Raw genomic sequence first — 15,658 nt, forward strand, 5'->3', positions numbered from 1 at the left:
TAAAATATGGTGTCCATAAACTGTGCTTTTTTTAGGTTGCTTTAATGGGGTTTGATGATGCTCTAGTCACATTTATAGTAGACATTTCAGTAAAGCACAACTGTAATCATCATCAGAAAATATATTTTCACAGATCTTTACTTCTTTTCTATGTATTTTTTTAATGTCTGCAAATGACTGCATTTACATTTTATGGCATTTATCAGACGGCCTTATCCAGAGCTACTTACAACCATCAGTTACAGGGACAGTCCCCCTACAGACACTCAGGGTTAAGGGTAGTAAGTGAATTTGTGAATCATCAGGTTTGTAGGTGAGTGTGTTACCCACTAGGCAGTAGTGTTACCCACTACTCAGTGAAGTCTGTTGCTTTTCAAAGGGCAATAAAGTAAACGGGCATGCTGCTGTGAAAAATTGAAGTAAGCAGAAGATTTTTGTTCCCATCATTTACAGGTACAAAAAAAACAACACAATAATTGCCAGGTAAGAATCGTTCAGTTCTATACCTGCTCTTCTTTGCAAATGCTTCTGTTTGAATGATTCTTGGTCCATCTTGAAATTCCAGAAAAAGATTGTTCATGTTGACTGTGAGGGTCAGTGACAGAAAATTCCACTGTAGGTTTGAGGTAGAAATTACTTTACTTTTCATTACTTGGCAGACACTTTTATCCAAAGCGACTTACAAGGAGAAGACACCAGCAATTCTCATTCGGTTTCCAATTAGATTACATCATTATCTTGTTATAGGACCCATTTTCTTTTGAACTTCCCGATTTTTACAATGTTTGTTTGCTTCCTGAATCTGTCCATAAAACACAGATTTTATGCACTTAATAAAAGTTCGTTTTAAGGTAATGTTAGTCCAGGTTGTCACATGTGTCATCCGTTATGTAAGATGGGAAGTACCCGGTCAATGAAGACCGCCCACCTTATCACCAAGCTTTGGCCTTCTGCTCACAAGAAGTATCACCAGGGTTCTCTTGTGGGCTGTCTTCTCTTCCTCCCCCAATCTGAGGCTCGTGGGTTCCCCACCAGCTTCTGGGCCTTTCTCTCTACCCCTGTTTCTCCTGGGCCAGGCTGCCTCTCCGAAGCCTGGTTCCCGTTTTTTCTCTCTCTTCCTCTATTCTCTTTTCTTTTATCGGTAGCATTTTTACATGCAATCTTAACACGTCACTGCAATAGTAACCTACCAGTGTTAATAAATTAGAAACTGTTTGTTCTTTTAACCTCTATTGTGCCATGCCTCTTTATGTCCAGGAAACCTCAGATGAGTTTTAATGCAGTGTGTGCTTTTTTACAGTACGAATGAGTATTAAATGAGAGCAGCTACAGGAACAAGAGTTGCATCAGTGGAACAGAATAAGCATTTATCTTGTTTCCAGGCTAAGCTTTTTCATTTTCACCTGCATGCTTGAAGTCATTTTATGAGATTAACTTGCTCCCTTTCCCCAATCCTGCTTTAATAATTAGCATTTTTGTTTCTTTTTCCATAGAAGCAAGGATCAGTCATGCTGTCACTACACATTTCACGAGAGGCATGACAATATTTTAAAAAAGGTGTATTTTTTTCTACCAACTCTTCTCCATGCTCAGTACCCTTTTCGGAACGAGCCTGGCCCACGCTGTCCCTCCACAGCCCAGCCTGCCACTCGGAGAGATGGTCTGCTCCACGCTCTGTCAGGACAAGAGGGATGACAAGCCCTCCCTGCCGAAAGAAAAAAAAAGTACAGCATCAGAGCATCTGACAGGGCCTTCAGGGAGTGATTCGGCTGCCAGAGTCGGCAACACAAGAGAGCAGCCACGCCATCTGCCCGTAAAAAGCCCTCCTCCACCCTCCCAGTGCCAGCGGCTGCGATGTTCAGGTGGCCCCTTCCACAGGCTCCACTGCAGCCCGGCGCGCGGTAATGCTGACGAGCTTAAAAAAACGCCACAGGGATGCGGTGAGTGAGATGAAACATGCAGATCTTTCCAGGACCTTCCCTCTTTTCAGCCACAGCACAGCCCTCTGGGAGTCTTTACTTCCGACCGCTCTTTGATATATAATATATAAACGGTTTCATCATTCTTGCTAGATTATGCTGCGCTCCCTCCTGGTGTTCTTATACTCACTGTGGTAACACACCCCACCCCTGAGCCTGCCGCCTCTTTTCACCCGCTGTTCTGTTATGACTGCTGCAAGATCGCCCCATATATGCGGTTCATACTCACTGAACAGAAGGACCTTGAGGACTGTGGTGGAAGCCTTCACTGTAAATGAGGTGCCCTTTAAACCCTTTAGAGCTTTAGTGATTATGGGTAACCTTAGGCCTTGGCTGAGTCGCAGCTGTCAGTCATTTGCAGATGCCTGGGCATGTAGCCTGCGTTCTTAGGGAGAACTCTGGCATTGGAGTGGGTAAAAAGGTTAATGGAATATATAAAGTACAAGGACATGGTACTTTATGTATTTCTTTCTAAAATGGCCACCTAAGCAATTTCTTCAGAATTTGGAAATCAAAAAAATTGCAGAGATTTTCAGCCGCGACTGCTTTCAGGAGATACCGGCAGTATTTTTTTTTCTATTTCTACATTGAGAATATGTTTGGATTGGAGCATCGGCATTAATAACAAACAATTGGCAAATGATCCTGCAAAGACAGAGTGGATTGATATGGTTTGGATTAAATGTAATTAAATTAACATGTCAAAAAGAAAAAAAATAAATAAAAAAGAAACTGAAATATATAAATAAGCGTCTGCTAAGCAAAGTAAAGTAAATAACACACGCACACATTTATATATTTGTTTGTTCATTTTTGATCATTTGATTCGACATTTTATATATATGTGTGTGTGTGTGTGTGTACAGTATATACATAATACTTTTATAAACTAAATTATAATTATTAACATCCTTTTAAAGTCTGCCGTGGACTCATTACTATGAAGGGAATACAATTACAAAAATAAAACAGAAAATAAAATCTATTTTTGATATGTTTCTGGTAAAAATCATATTTAAATAAAAAATATATTATATACTTTTATTATATGTATTTAATTCTTATTGCCCTTGAATGATATAACCTTGACATCTTTATTAATTCATTTCAAATCTAACCTGTCATTTTATTCCTTATTTCTATGATAAATGTCTGAAAGTACCTATATTTGGACCCAGTGTGATCAGGACATACATCTATGTTGCCCATAAATCTTCTCTGATCATCAGATGGAATGAAACCACGTCAAACTCAGCTATGGCAATGAGTGCTATTTGAGCGAGTCGTCCCCAAGGGACATGGCTGCGTCTGTGCACGTATTCACCTCAAAACACTGTCAGTGGAGACAAATTCAAGAGTCCAATCACTATGGGAGATTTAGGGCATTTTTGTCATACCCAAGACTGATTCAAAAAGTTTAATTTTGTGTCCTGGCTCCATGCCTACCATTATATTGTTTGTCCCAGAGATCTGACCTTGTTGGTATGATTTAAGGTCTTTAATACTCATCTTTACAAACTGTAATACACAATACATTAAAATATACAATATATACAGTGTGCAATATAATCATTTAAAAATGCAATATAAAGAAGAGAAAATGCAATTACACACTTCTTTTTTCATTTTATTCTGTCCTTTCTTCTATGAAGTAAATCCCATTTAATCCTTAATTAAAAGAATAAAGTAAAATATTCCTTCCATCCATCACTTTGCTAAACCCAGTTACTCAGGTTAGTATTATCGGGAAGCTGGAGTATATCCCAGCAGCATTCAGGCTAAAGGAAGTGACAACCTCTGTACAGGGTGACACACACAAACAAGCAAACTTCTTTTCAGACTCAATTTTGTCAAGCTGCATGGCAGCTAAGCTCACTGCCGCTCCACCTTACTGCCCAAGAAACAAACTTACCAAACCAAATTGTTGTCAGCCTTGATTTCAGAGGACAATGTTGAGCTACACATCACACTTTTACATAACTGAAACTTTTCTTTCTGTAAGTGTGTTCCTTCACCCCTCACCCAGGTTAAAAATGCTTCCAAATTGGCTGAAAATTTTAGTTTTTTTAAATAGAGCCTTTCCTCTGAAAGCATAATGCCTGTGAACATGGGTGGTGTTTCAAAGATTAATGACCAAACGTTTGTGCACTTTAGTGCCGCCTTATTTCTGTGTTCTTATCTCTGGGAGGCACAAAAATGGCAGCCAGCTGGAGAGAGCACTGTACAGCTCCCACAGCACAAGGATAAAAGGGAGGTGGCCGTTGACTAAGATTCAGCTCTGGCACTTATCAGCTTTTTAGAAAGCCCCCTGGCACCGAAGACCAATGCCTTGCAGAAATAGGGCCTTCTGGAACGACTGCTACCTTCAGTCGGCCCGATTGTCCACCGAGAGCTGCCTGGTCTATGTGCAGGGCCATCAAGGACCACTCGACCAGATATAATTGTTACAACGTGTACAACGGCTAGGCAACATTACCTGAATGGTTGTTAATTGGTAATGAGTGAAAACTGAGATGTTTCAAAGTGATGGTTACCTCGAGCTGTTCTGGTGACAGTATTTTCTTGACGTGCTTGCAACAGCAAGTTCCTAAATGTCAGAAGATGTGCATAGATTAAATCAGTTGGCTGATTTCACATCATATATGTCAGGGAGCTGTCTCACCGACATAAGGAATTGTGAAGCTGATGCATTAAAATGGTTACAGAGCTAGATGCCAGACATTCAGGTGGACAATTTTTATAGTTATCTAGTTGTCTGAATTGATGGCCACATTTTTAATGAGAGCAATGTAATAGTATGATGAAGCTGAGGCCGGCTAATCAAAATAAATTCTTATCTAATGCTTCCGCTTTCCAACATCTTGTTTGTGCTCTCCCTTACATGACTTTGCCTCTTTAGGCACTAATTGTGCACCATATTAATTAACCATCTAAAAAAAAAAAAGGCGGGGCTCAGAGCCAGAGAGCAGGTGGAGGAACTACATTTATTATACCCAAGGAAACCAAAATCCAGAACACAATCTAATGAAATTTCAAATAACCATGAACAGGGAACACATGCCACTTGGAAACGAACAAATATGCTACGGCATGTTCAACAAAGCAGAATTTCCATGTTATCTGGGTTAGTAATCAAGAGGCAAGGAACAAAGCATTACGTTTGGGCAATAATTCTGTGGCATTAGGTGGTATAAAAAAGGATCATCCTTCAGATCTATAGGCCTGTTTGTACACTGCATCCCTGGTGGTGAACGCGGGACACTTAGCACAAATGAATGTTTTTAGCTCTGTAAAACAAGACTCTGAAGAACCAGTGGGTCTTATTATTTTTTTTCTGAAAAACATCCTGTTTCTGGCAAGCATTGTGGTTGGTGAATGGTGTTGATGACGTCATGATACCTGCTCACTTCTATAGGCCGCTCTCCTCCTCGTCCCACCTCTCTCCTCCTCATTTGCATTTAAAGCTACAGATACAGAAATGGCGCGTCCTGGTGAAATCTCTTTGTGGGACTGACTAAAAGCGACTGAATTTTGGAAAGAGACTTCAGCTATAGTGTTAGAGGACCACTAAGACCGATATAAAAGCAAACAAATGTTTTTATAATAGGGGACCTTTAAGCCCTTGCCCTGCCTCACTTCGTCTCTAGTTGTTCTCGTATACAACTCAGATCTCACTCGGAAAGTGTTCTTTGTGTTTTGGCTCTAATTGCAGGCCACGTCCTCTTGATTGCCTGCACCTTACATCTTCCCTATATTTCTGTGTCTGTGTCATTACACTCTCTGTGTCATTTCTCTCTGTGTCACTACTCTCCCATTACTCAAGTCACTGTGTCATGTCACTATGGCCTCCTGCTACTTTCACCTAGGCTAAATGCGGTTGTGATGAAACTATGTTAATTTCATGGGATTAGGAGACGCAAGCATCAGCAAAATACAATTTCCTTTCAAATGTCAAAGTGTGGATGAACAGAACTCATATTTGAAAGTGAACTGAAAGTGAAAGTAACGTGATTGTCATTGTGAAACACTGCAGCACAGCATTTACATTTACATTTACAGCATTTATCAGACACCCTTATCCAGAGCGATTTACAATCAGTAGTTACAGGGACAGCCCCCCCCCTGGAGCAACTCAGGGTTAAGTGTCTTGCTCAGGGACACAATGGGAGTAAGTGGGATTTGAACCTGGGTCTTCTGGTTCATACATGAGTGTGTTACTAGGCTACTACCACAGCACACGGTGACACCACGAAATGTGTCCTCTGCTTTTAACCATCACCCTTGGTGAGCAGTGGGCAGCCGTAACAGGAATGGTGCTTTTGCTCAGTGGCACCTCAGTGGCACCTTTGGCTGCACCAAAGGCAGACAAAATAAGCAGTAGGCTGCGGTGCTAATAAGAGACTATTACACTAATGAGTAGTCACCATGGAGATACCAGGGATTGAACCTGGGACCTCATACACACTCTACCACTACCACTGAGCTACATTCCCACACAGATTTGAACAGATGAACAGGAATGGAGAGGAAGATTGCTGACCAGCTAGCTGTTTTTTGTGCTGAACATACCATCTTGGATCGGATTCGTTGATCATATTGGCTATGACCATTTTTTGCTGTTTTTTGGCACTGTGCTAAAGTCAGAATTCTCAGTAATTCATGTTGTAAGTCTGAAGTGCTTTTTTGTCAGAGTGAGAAACCTGGATTCCATATTTTCTCTCCTTTTTTGTCTTGGTTGAAATCTTTATTATTGCTCAGATATACAGGGCAGCTAAAATTTGCAGCAGAAATAAATCACAGAGGCCAGAGACCTGTATAGATTAATTGATCTTAGAGAGATTTGAAATATTTGCAGAGAGTTAAAGGTAAATCTTGTTTTACTTTCTAACATTGTAGACTGCTCCCTTGATGTTTGCATTTTCTCTGTTTCACTTTGGGTCATTTTGCATGAAAGATGGCAAGTGTACTACTTTTTCTGTGATAAATATTTTGAATTTTGAATGAAGACCGCACCATCTTTTTAATTCAAGTATACAGCTTCATCATTGATGACTCTTTTAATCACTCACTTTTTTTGCCGTTTAAATGTTTTAAATTATTAGAAGATAAGGAAAGCCCTAATTATATTGGAATATCTTATCTCATGACTGAAAATAGCATCCCAGTGGAAATGAAAATCTGCTCAGTTTCCATGCGTGACATTAAATAATTGTGCGACTGCGGTATGTTGTGTCAGAGACATCAGCTGGGGGTGACATAAACACACTCTCCTTTTATGACTAATTCATTATGAACTGTAAATTGATCCAAAAATAAAAACAGCATAAAATAACAGGCGAAATGAAGAACTGGCTGAGGCTTTAAAACATTGATAAGAGGACTGGACGGACAAAAATAATCGACATGAAATTATAATTAGTGCTCAGGCGGAGGAACTGCAAAACCAGAACAACACAACTCCTAAATCCGTTTAATTCCTGTAGAGACCCACAAAGCGCAAGGGCACTTCCTGGACCAAGATATTGAATTGCTTGGGCAATATGCTGGGCATGCTTTAAAGGCCTGATTAAAAATGTCGTTCCGAGGCTCCAGTGCTGAGCTGGGGCCAGGGCTCCTGAGAACTGGGGGGTGGGCAGGTGCATGAGCATCTCTGAGAAATTCCACCATGTCACAACCTCACCGCCTGGCTTATCCTCTCCTGTTTACCTGAAACTGGATTACACTACCACACGTACACACTTTTATCTGATATGAGCCAGACCGTCTCCACTGTCACCCACCGGACCTGATTTTGCATTGAAAAGACTAGTTTTCAGTGCAGTCTCTTGACTGCTTGCTTTGTTAAGGTAATTGTGTATCTGTGTTCTATAGCTCTGTTCTGTATTTGTGTTTTGTTTTTTGCATTGGTGCTTCTTGAGAATAATGAACTGGAAGGCATTTCGGTGTCTCTCGTTGAGACAATGATTTATTGGATGCTTGGTTTTCTCCGCACCCGTGCTTTTGAAACTGCAGTGAATAGAATTGCTCATCAGCGCAGGGAAGGAAATCTTTCAGGACAGCTAATTCCCTGTGAATTTAGTGTGAGTTGATTTATGCCACAAAAAATATTACTATGGCTGTAGGTTTAGGAAACGCTATGCAGCAGTAGGCAGAATGGCACACCATTTCACAAATAACAGAGGCGGATTTTTGTGATCATAGGCCAGTTTAGCAAATATCCAGCACATACAGTACATAATCGTTTGACAATAACTTGTGTCACATCACCAGAAACATGACTTCCACTACGAGTAAGCAAGAAAGTAAATAAGTAAAGCTCTATTGTCATACCATCCATTTACATAGTACACAGTGAGATGAACAGTCATCCTCCGGGACCATAGGTGCAACGTGGAATACAATGAAACATCAGGACATTTCAACAGTAAAATTAAAAGGGAACTGGGAGTTACAGTTTTATCGTATATATTTGTAAATATATATAAGTTCAAAAATACTTGACTGAGAATTCAAAAGAGAAGAGATAGAGCAAATGTTCTGAAAAGTACTGAGACCAGTTCAAAAAGAAGGCCCCTGCCCTCGGGGGCAGCACAGTGCGCACAATATTAACACCCATAAACATGGACCAATTCATACATATTGCATATTGTCTCGACTAAAGGCACACAAAAATCCAAACTACCTAAACAAAACACACACACAAAAAACTCAAAGCCATGCACATAAACAAATATCACCAAAAACTCTACAGGACCATGTCCGACAGTAAATAAATTAAAAATTAATTGGCAACCCGATACGCAGTCTAAAAACCGCAACCATGCCGAGTGATGAGAGCCCCCCAAAAAGGGCAAAAACTGTACTGTACTGTAATTCAGCCACTGTAGAAAGTGTCTGGTGCCACTGTGCCTCACTTCTAAAAATAACTGATTCGAGCAATGGCATGATACACAATAATGTAGATATAGTTCATTAGTTCCATTGACTGTTGGAATTGTATATAGTTTATTTTTATACAAAAATTTTTTTTTTTATTTTTCTATTCATAATCAATAAATCTTGTTCATGTTCAGCCAATTTATTTTGGATGTTGTTCTTTTGAATGGAAAACATACATACATATGATATATGATACATTTGAATACATATTTTCAAAATTGACAAAAAAAAAAAAAAACAGCTGGTATGAATAACTATAGTCAGAAACTGTTTTACAGTTTGGTTCCTTAGAAATCTAAAATGGCACATTTCTACTAATTCTATTTGTTCTATTTTATATTTGATGCATGTTTATTATTAGGAATTAGTACTATGGTTTACTGTAGGAGTATAGCTTCTACAGCCTCTCTCAGGTGGCCAAATCACTGTAAAAGTGCACTTTTTTCATTTTCTTTAGTGTTTCATCTTAATTTTCTCCAGTTAACGTATATGCTGATTCATACACTCTGGACTGTTATAATTTAGAATAAAAAAATTATATTAATAGACCATGCAGTTGCAGAGATTTTGGGTGTGTTCATTCAAAAAACGGGCCCAAGGATGAACAGGCTAAACTGAAATAATTACCAAGTTATTTGTGCAAATGTAGCACATGTGTTGCACAAGTATTGCAATGTGAAGGCAGTGTTCAGGTAGGTATGACATGGTTATGTGTAAACATTTCATGGTGTTCAGGAGCCTGATTGCTTCGGGGAAGAAGCTATTGTACGATCTAGCAGACCTGCCTCCTGATGCTGCAGAATCGTCTATCGGATGGGAGGGGGGTAAACAGTTGGTAGCAGGGGTAGTGGGGGTCCTACTCCATGCTAGTGGCATTACGGCTGCATCGGGAGGTATAAATGTTCTGCAGGCATGGTAGGGGGCTGCCAAAGAGGTCCGCACCACCAAATCTTCTGAAGTGTTCTGTGGTCATAGGGGTGGCAGTCCCCATACCAGACTGTGATACAGTTGGTCAGGACAATCTCAATTGTGCCTCTATAGAAAGTGGTGAGAATGGGTTGGGGGAGGTGCATTTTCTTCAGCTTACAGAGAAAGTGCATGCTGGGCTCTTTTTGTCTGTAAAACTGTGCTGTTGGTCCAGGAGAGCTCCTCTGTAATGTGAACTCCATGGAATGAGGTGCTCCTCATCCCCAAACATGCCACCGCTGAGGTTGAGTGGAAGGTAGCCAGCCAGGGTCTTCCTGAAGTCAATCATCAGCCCTTTTAACTTTTCCTTGTTAAAAGACAGATTATTGTTCTTATACCAAACTTCCAGCTGTTGCTCCTTCCCTCTGTACATTCTGTTGTCAATGTCCCTGATCTGCATCTGCAAACTTTATCATGTCATTTGTGCATTGGGCACACAACTACACAGATGTGCAGCCACATTAATGTTAGTGTCACGGGTGGGCTGGACATGGCATGAAGGAGGACGCATTCGCACGATCACAGGACAGGGGTTTAATACAAACTTCACGAGACAGGGGAACATCTACACATACAATGACCCGACAGCGAACAGACACGAACAGGATAGTTATATACAATTATATAAATATACACCAGGTGAACATGATATGGGAACATTGCACAAGACGAACATGAAACTCCGGTCCGGACTCAGGATCCGAAGTAACCCCTGCCGGTCCGGATCATGACAGTACCCTCAAAGGCACTACCACCTGGGAGTGCTCACAAAACGGTCCATGAAAGGGGGGAGAAGTCCATAAGGACGAGTGGCGGTTGTCTTGCACCGGCGGCGTCAGGCCCGGGCCAAAGCACGGCTTGTCCGTGGGGGACCGGCATCCTGTCCGCCGTCCGCAGGTACCAGTCACTCCAGTCAGTCTCCGGCACGCCCCGCTGGAATGTTCGCCGCCTCCCTCGTCTCGGTTAACGCCGGGAGCACCTGAACTGCGTGACCGGTCTCCTCGACCCCACGGTAGCTTTCGTAGGCCATCGAGAGACTGTCACGCTTGGGGAAACTTTATAAACATGGACTGGATCTTGGGCAGGGCACTGGCAATTACCGGAGGTGCGTCGCTGGAATCCGGACGAGACGGCGGCGTCGGGGGACGTCCATACATGGAACCTTGAACATGGATCTGTGGAGCAGACGTCCTCCCGACCATCCACGGCTCCCTGGATCTCAGCGGGGCGTAGATCGGCTGCGTCCACATGGTCGGGTCATTCTGTCACGGGTGGGCTGGACATGGCATGAAGGAGGACGCATTCGCACGATCACAGGACAGGGGATTAATACAAACTTCACAAGACAGGGGAACATCTACACGCACAATGACCCGACCGCGAACAGACACGAACAGGATAGTTATATACAATTATATAAATATACACCAGGTGAACACGATCAGGGAACATTGCACAATACGAACATGAAACTCCGGTCCGGACCCCGGATCCGGAGTAACCCCTGCCGGTCCGGACCATGACAGTTAGGAATGGAGTTGTCATTTTTTCCCCTCCTTTTATTACTTGCTATTCAGTTATGGATCATGTGACTGTACATATGCATTTGTATGCATTATTATCACATCACTAAAACACCCTGTAGGGAGTGTAGAAAGGACAATTAGGAAATGTAATACAGATTGATTAATATTTACAAATGTTAATGCAAAATATTAATTCAATGTGATCTGAAAGGTGCGCAAGATTACAAGAGCTAAAATGGATACCAGATGTTGCTACAAATTCAAAACCAGGCCATTAATTTTTTCTGTCCATATACAGATCACATGCTGACGCAATGTGTAAATCCATCCTAAGGCGATGAGTAACAAGTAGACACACAGAGGTGGAGTGATTAGCTGCGGAGGAGGGGACTGTCACTGCAGGTCTGAAAAACAGTGGGACATCGTGTCAACACTGTTTAGCTTGGCTGCAACCTTTCCATCCTTGCTCTCTGTCCACTGATTAATTAAACATTTCATTAATGTCAAATTGAATTTAGCTGCTTAAAACCCCCTGCCATATGCTAAAGAGATAGTGAGACAAAAATAGCAGCTCTAGAGATATTCATTCTCTCTGGAGTTTGGCACCCACTGTAGCCCTCCTACTATGTTTACATTGATAAATAATTTACCACATGATTTGACTCCATAATCTCAAGGATTTCTCATGTCTATGGGTGAAAACATAAGTGTGAGGTATGGTGCTGGGGAGGGGATTATCTGTCAAGAGACCACATGGAACTCACACATTGGCCATAGGCTGTCAGAAATTCACCCTAAACCAAAATGCAACCTAAAACCCCAAAACAACACAAACCTGATTATTCACTACTTCACATCAATAATCCAAGAGCAGCTGAAGTCAAGATGGAATATCAGTGAGCCTGCTCCGATCTGGACCTGATTCTGATTGGTTTTCTTGTTTATTGTCACAACATATTTCATGACTATTTTATTTTATGTAAGGTCCAAATCTTTATATCTATATTTTTTGACAGAATGCTTTGTGACTGGTCATTAGGTTGGAGGCTGAACTGATATGACTCTCTAAGACCTTTGCCATTGTGCATTGTCCCCAGTCATCTGGGGAACACTAACCTACCTGGGGCCACCATGACTGAAAATCTACAAGGGTTTTTCAGAGAACATTGACAATGCTTTAGACCTGATCTTAGACCATTTTCAGACCAAGGTGGCACATTGATGAAATGGTTATTATGCTGCCTCATACCACAGACACCTTGGTTTGTGTCCTGGCATGAACTCTGTATGGTGGCATGTAAAAAAAAAAAATCTCAGAAATTCACGTTTATTATTAAATCAACTTTCTATCTATAATATAATGTTATAAGACCAATGGCATTACGTTCTCCAGTGGAGGAACAAGGCTGGTGAGACTGCACCAAGTAGCACTGAAACTTGGTGCCCAAAATCTTTCTGCATTTCTGCATGATTTGTTGCTGACAACTGGGGGGGTTGAAGGAAGAACCATATGTGAACAATAAACATTTTATGGAAGGAACAGAGTAGTTTATGGGGCTAATCAACACAAAAAAAAGTAGACAACACAGAAGAAGACTAGGCCAGGATGAGGTGATTGGTTCACAAGCACAGCGAATTGTTCATTGCCAAGTATTAGGCCTGTTCTGACTTATTCTTAGTTTGTGAACGTTTTAAAAGTTTTTGTTTTCCTGGTCTGACAAAACTCTGTTTCAATATCTGTCTGTGCTTCCTTGTGTGACTGATTCTGGAGTGTTTTAACTGATAGAAATATCTGTGAGAGGTACGTTGACACTGTTTGGAGATGGGAGAGGGTCCATATGCCTGCATCTTGCTGCAGCTTTGCCCATCTGTGCTGATTTACCAACCGCTTGACAGGCCTTATCCTCAGATGAAGTGCCACCTCTTTTGGAGAAACAGAGAGGCCTCTGTGTCAGACACAAGGAGGGTGAGGCAGGCCCTGGACAGGAGACAGAGGGCTTTAAAAGGACAGTATAATGCTAGCACATTCAAGACATTCAAGGTTATTTATGATATAACTACATATGACCTTGTTCAAACAAGACCTTTTTTAAACCAAGGTGACCCAGTGAATGGTTATTATGCTACCTCATACCACAGACAGCTTGGATTGTGTCCTGGCATGAAGTGAAGTGATTGTCACTTGTGATACACAGCAGCACAGCACACAGTGCACACAGTGAAATTTGTCCTCTGCATTTAACCCATCACCCTGAGTGAGCAGTGGGCAGCCATGACAGGCGCCCGGGGAGCAGTGTGTGGGGACGGTGCTTTGTTCAGTGGCACCTCATAGGCACCTTGGCGGATCAGGATTCGAACCGGCAACCTTCTGATTATGGGGCTGTTTCCTTAACTGCTAGGTCACCACTGCCCCCAACTTGGTATGATGGCATGTAAAGCAAAAATGCATCTAATAAATTTGCCCTTGATATCAATGTCTATAATTATTGTCCATCTATAATTATTGTCCATAATATTAAGATATCTTTTGGACAAATGGCATTGATTGCTCAAGTGACTGCATAGTCTGTGGCAAGCAACATTGAAACTTCTCCTGTTACACATGGTGCCTAAAATATTATTCATATCCCACAATGAAATAGGTTAAGCCCCAATTCTGTGAGATTGTGACGTCTTCAAACTGCTGTGTTATATTTCACTAGTTCGGAATGTGAAGGACTTTTGAAAAGTGCTACTTAGCATGGCATGATTTGCTCATCTGAAAAGTAATGGTCCTCTACTATATATCACATTTCTACATAATACAAATGTGTTCAGTATTATTAAAAAAAAACAAAGCCCAAGAAACATTTCCACAAAGCTTTATAACATTAGTACCATTATTAATGGGTACATATAGTGTCTGATTTCTGAGTGTCAAAGCGATGTGCTGGAGAGATGGACACATTCGCATGACTTCGAACAAACAGTGTGTTTAATACACCAAACACCAGTGCACACCAAATCTGGAGCACCACCCCCAACTCAGATTGTGACACTGTGCACTGTGATTGCATAAAGAAGGTTAGTCATTCCTGCCCCCAAAATGACCCTATAATTACACATGCAATTAGAACACATTTTGACTAAACTGTGGAACACTTTTAAAATATAGCTAATCAAAATCAAATGCGACATTCAAAATGGCTGGACCACTGGAGCAGCTGAATCCATCCAGTTACTTTGGAATTGATGAGCGTGTAGCGCTGGTGCTCTGTGGAGCTTGTATTCGAGTTGATGAGTCAACTTTTCATCTTTAGAAGACTCTTAGCACGCTAAAGAACTAAATAGATTAAAACTGACAGAGTCAACTAAATATAGGGTTGTATCTCTTTGTTGTGTATAAGTTTTGCAGATGAACCTACAGATCCTACAGTTAAGTTCCTACACAAAAAGTGCTGCTAATGTCATGAAGACTGCGAATCTCTTACAGTATCAGTGTTCATGAGGTTGCTCCCTTGACGTTACTGACAGTTTATGGGATCATCCCAGCATTGAAAAAAATAATGCAAAAATATTGCTTAACCCATATCTGAGATTATTAGGATAAATTGATTTTTGACTCTTGCAGGACAATTGCTGTATAATTTGCCTTCATCCAAGGGTAAAGAGCATACAACTGGCACGCCCAGGAGCGGCTGCGCGCTCACAGCTGCCAAGGCACCTGGTAGTAATCTCAGTTAAAGCCACTTATGCATAATTGCTCAGGACTCCTTTAAAATCAGTGCAACAACACCCTGTGGGTGCTGCATTAATGTGGACCGACCGAAAAAGGGACCTTTTCGGGCCTCGAGGCAGTTTTCTTTGTGTTTAATAAATCCTTGTTTGAACCTCAATGTCAAAGGCTTTTGCGCTTTCATCACTCCCACACCCCAAGTCATGACAAGGGCATCTACTGCAAAAGCATCAGTAGAATTTTTGGATTGTCAAGGTGCAGATTAATGTTGATCTAGTTCTGCCACTGAATATGTCTATTTTCATTTATTTCTATATGTCCTTTTTTGTAAGTTATGTCTGCATGAATTATTACACCTAATGGATTTTGTGGATTCACAAAATGTCTACTTGCGTGTAATATTGAAAAGGAAACAAAATACTGTTGTAATACTGTACCCCTTTTCTAAGCTGGAAAGGAACCAGCTCACACACTGTCTTTTCAGGATGATCTCGGCATGGTGTCTGATTAACCTGTCTACTTGGGTAGTTGTC

Source organism: Denticeps clupeoides, chromosome 7 (genome assembly GCF_900700375.1).
Source record: "Denticeps clupeoides chromosome 7, fDenClu1.1, whole genome shotgun sequence".
Lineage (NCBI taxonomy): Eukaryota > Metazoa > Chordata > Actinopteri > Clupeiformes > Denticipitidae > Denticeps > Denticeps clupeoides.